This window comes from Sturnira hondurensis, unplaced genomic scaffold (genome assembly GCF_014824575.4).
Source record: "Sturnira hondurensis isolate 20B ecotype Veracruz unplaced genomic scaffold, ASM1482457v3 Scaffold0022136, whole genome shotgun sequence".
NCBI lineage: Eukaryota > Metazoa > Chordata > Mammalia > Chiroptera > Phyllostomidae > Sturnira > Sturnira hondurensis.
In genome coordinates this window covers 8,529,760-8,534,572 of record NW_028094767.1, presented here as the reverse complement: position 1 = coordinate 8,534,572, position 4,813 = coordinate 8,529,760, and positions in this window count along the sequence as shown.

Sequence of the window (4,813 nt, the reverse complement as noted above, 5' to 3'; positions counted from 1 at the left end):
TTGGCAGTACACGTTCCACAGGAGCACCTAAGTATATAAAGCAAATCTCGATGGGCATAAAGGAAGGGATCAACAGTAATACAATCATAGCAAGAAATTATAACACCCCACTGCCATACATGGATAGATTTTCTAGACAGAAAACCAACAGGGAAATAGTAGCTTTAAATTATACAATATATCAGATGGATCTAATCAATATCTTCTGAGGATATCCCACAAAGCTGCAGAATATACAGTTTTTAGTGCAAAAAGAATATTTTTCATGATGGACCACATGCTGGAATACAAAACAAGTTTCAATATATTTTAGAAGATTCAAATCATATCAAGCATCTGGGACAATAATGGTATGAGACTATAAATCAATCACAAGGAAAAAAATTGAAAAACACGCAGAGACATGGAGGTTAAATAACATGCTACTAAACAATGAACGGGTTAAGAATGAAATCAAGGAGAAATCAAAAGATCCACTGAAACAAATGAGAATGATAACAACCCAAAATCTATATGTCACAGTGAAAGCAATCCTAAGAGGAAAATTCATAGCATGACAGGCCTACCTCAAGTAATAAGAAAAATTTCAAATAAACAATCTAGCTTTGCACTTAAAGGAACTAGGAAAAGAACTGAAAGCAAAGCCAAAGTGAGTAGAACAAAGAAAATTATAAAGATTAGAGCAGAAATAAATTAAATAGAGTCTGAAAAAGGAATACAAAGGCACAAGTAAACCAAGAGCTGGTTCTCTGAAGAGATTAACAAGATTAATAAATCTTTAACCAGAATCATCAAGAAAAAAATAGTGACCCCAAATAAATAAAATTGTAAATGAAAAAGGACACATAACAACTGACACTGCAGATATACAAAGGATTGTGAAAAAATATTACACAAAACATTAGGCCAACAAATTGGAAATCTGAATCAAATGAATAAATTCCTAGAAACATTCAGTCTTCTAAAGCTGAATCAGGAAGAATCAGAGAATCTGGACAAAGTACAACTAATGAAATGGAAGCAATAATAAAAATGCCCTAAAAAATAAAAGTTTTTGACTGGATGGCTTCAGAAGTATATTTCCCCACCTATTTAAAGAAAAAAACCTACCACCTACCCTCTTCAAGCTATTCCAAACTATACAAGAGGAAGGAAGACACTCAAACTCAATTAATGAGACCAGCATTTTATTAATTCCAAAGCCAAATAAATACACTACAAATAAAGAAAATTATAGGCCAAACCTCTGATGAACATAGATGGTAAAATCTTCAACAAATATTAGCAAACTAAATCCAGTAATGCATTAAAAAGTTCACACACCACGGTCAAGTGGGATTTATTCATGGATACAAAGTTGGTATAATATCTTCAAATCAAGAAACATGACACAGCACATTAACAAAATGAAACATAAAAACCACATTATCATATCAATAAATGCAAAAAAGAATTAATAAAATCTGTCACCCATTATGATAAAAACTATCATAAAAGTGGGAATAGAAGGAACATATCTTAATGCAGAAAAGGTCATATATGAAAAACCCACTGCCATCAAAAACTAAAAGCATTTTTCTTACTATTGAAAGCAGGAGAAGTATATCTAATTTTACTTACTTGTATTCAATATAATACTGGAATTCCTAGCCACAACAATCAGACAAGAAGAATAAATAAATGGCATACAAATTGAAAAGAAGGAAGTAATACTGTTATTATTTGCAGGTAACATGATACTGTATATGGAGATCCCTAAAGATACCACAAAACAATTCTAGAATGACAACAGAATTTATCAAAGTAGTAGGATACAAAATTAATATTCAGAAATCAGTTGCATTTTTATACACAAATAATAACTATAAGTAAGGAAAAGTAAAATAACAATTTCATTTCTGAATGCATAAAAATAATTATCTAGGAATAAATGTAATCCTAGATATAAAAGAAGGCAAAAGCATACAATGGGCTAAATATGGTTTATTCAATAAACGGTGTTAGAAAAATTGGATCTACACATGCACAAAAAATGAAACTAGACCACTTTCTTACATTATACATCAGAATGAACTCCATATGGATTAAAGACTTAAATGTTAGACTCAAAACCATAAAATTCCTAGAAGAAAACATAGGCAGTAAAATCTCAGACATTTCTCGAAGCAATATTTTTTTCTGACATATTGCCCTAGGCAATGGAAAGAAAAGAAAAAATAAACAAATGGGATTACAGCAAACGAAGGATTTTGCACAGCAAACAAACCATCAAGAAAAGACTACTAGCTGATTTGGAGAACATATTTACCAATGATACATATAGGAAGGGATTAACATCAAAAATTCATGAAGAACTTATATAACTCAACACCAAAACACCGAACAATCCAATTAAAATGTAAACAAAAGTCCAGAATAGACAAGTCTCCAAAGAGGACATGCAGACAACCAATAGACATAATGATCTTCAATGTCACTCATCATCAGAAAAATGCAAATTAAAACCACCATGAAATATACCTCATACCTGTCATAATGGCTCATACCTGTCATAATGGTTATCATCAGTAAATAGCAAACAAGTGGTGGAGAGGATGTGGAGAAAAGGAAACCCTCACACACTGTTAGTGGGAATGCGAACTGCAGCAACCATTGTGGAAAACAGTACAGAGGTACCTCAAAAAACTAAAAATGGATCTGCCTTATTACCCAGAGATTTCATTTCTGAGAATCTATCCAAAGAAACCCCAAACACTAATTTAAAAGAATATATGCACCTCAATGTTTTTTGCAGTATTATTTGTGATAGCTAAAATTTGGAAGCAGCCCAAGTACCCATAAATAGATAAGTGGGGGAAAAGCTGTAGTATATTTATACAATAGAATACTACTAAGATACAAAATGAATGAAATCTTATCCTTTACAACACAATGGATAGACCTGGATAGCATTATGCTAAGTGAAATAAGCCAGTCAGAGAAAGACAAGTACCATATAACTAACTTCACTTATTCGTGTAATCTAATGAACAAAATAGACTAGGTAACAACATAGAAACAGAATCATACATTCAGGGAGCATACTGACAGCTGTGGGAGGAGTGTTGCTGTACTGAGTGAAAAAGGTGAAGGGATTAAAGAAAAAATCTTAGACACAGACAACAATATAGAGATTACCAGAAAGAAAGAGGACGGGGGGAGGTAGTAGTGGATATACAGGAATAAATGATGAACAAGACTTGACTTGGGGTGAACAAACAATACAATATAGAGATGATGTATTATAGAATTGTACAGCTGAAAGTTACATAATTTATAACCAAGGTCACTCCAATAAATTCAATAAAAAATTTTAAAAGACTGTGTGTGTGTGCATATATATATATATGTATATATATATGTAAACTCTAGGCTTGATATGATAAAAACAATTGATTCACATAACACATGTGTACCAGACACCATTGAAAATGTATTACATATTAATACTCAGCATCAAACAAATATACAATATCATTACTTCTGTTTGATTGGACAATAACACACATACAAATAGAATGCTAATACCTTGCTTATAGTCACCCAGATATTAAGTACTGGGACCTAGATTTGAACTCAGGCACGTCTGCACTAGAATTTACGCTCTTATTAGCCACACTGTAGCTGTGCGTTAGTTAACAATGATATTGAGTCTCCAGGCACCTCCATCCCTGGGTTGTAGCACAACTCGCACGTGGCTATTTTTCCTGGTGTTAATATCACCACACAAGCCAGTGCATGCCAAGCATGAGGCCCATGTTCCAGGCAAAAAGTAGAACGCAGAGGTGTGCTCTATAGTTGTGACACTATCAGCTATTTGCAAGCTCCGGTTTACCCAAGGGCCTCTGTCTATGGACAGGGATTTGCTCTGTCAGAATGACTTAATTAGATCTCTGTTCACCAGACCCAGCCATTTTTTAACTTTATAAATCAAGTACGAATTTAGTAAGCCAGCCACATCCTGTGGTGTGAGCAATTCCAGGCTAAATGAGTCATCATTAGGGAGACCTTTAGGTCACACCGTTCTGATTACCACTCTGATCTTGTTTCCTGTTAATGTAGCTGTGATCACTTTAACTTTTGCTTCCATCATTTACATTACAAAAAAACCCTGATTTCTATGAACAACAGCTTCTCTGTGTATTATTGGCTTATAGATAATAAATTGGCACTATCATGTTCATACTTCCCTTATTAATGATTTTAAAAACCTTGGAGAAATTAATAGATTCTGGAAGCTTTTCACGGAAGTAATTTGGGGTAAATAACCAAATTTACTTTCTTATTAATTCTCAGAATTCCCTCTTCTATATCACCTGAGAACCTCTTCCAACATGACAGTTTTGGTGCCCAGCCACACAATTTAAATAGAATTCCAGGATGTGGAGACTGGGCATCAGTAATTTTCTAATAGTACTTCAAGTGACTTCACATGCATCTGACTTTACTGGGGGTGTGGCATCATTGTACACACTGAACCTAATTCACATGGTCAATAACCACACCTATCATATCTGCTAAGACTAGCATTCTTATTCAGAACTACTGAGTGCAGATTAAGTACCAGCTACTGTTTTAGGTTCTTAGGATAGATCACTGAACAACAATGAAACTTGTATAGACAATCCAGACTTTTTCATAAGCACACTTTATTGAGAAGTTTAGCCTATCTAAAATATATTTCTATTTTCCTTGGTTTAGCATCCACAAATCATTTCTACAATATTTTCCAGGTTTCATCTATGATAAAAGAATAGCCTCATTTAGTTTGTTT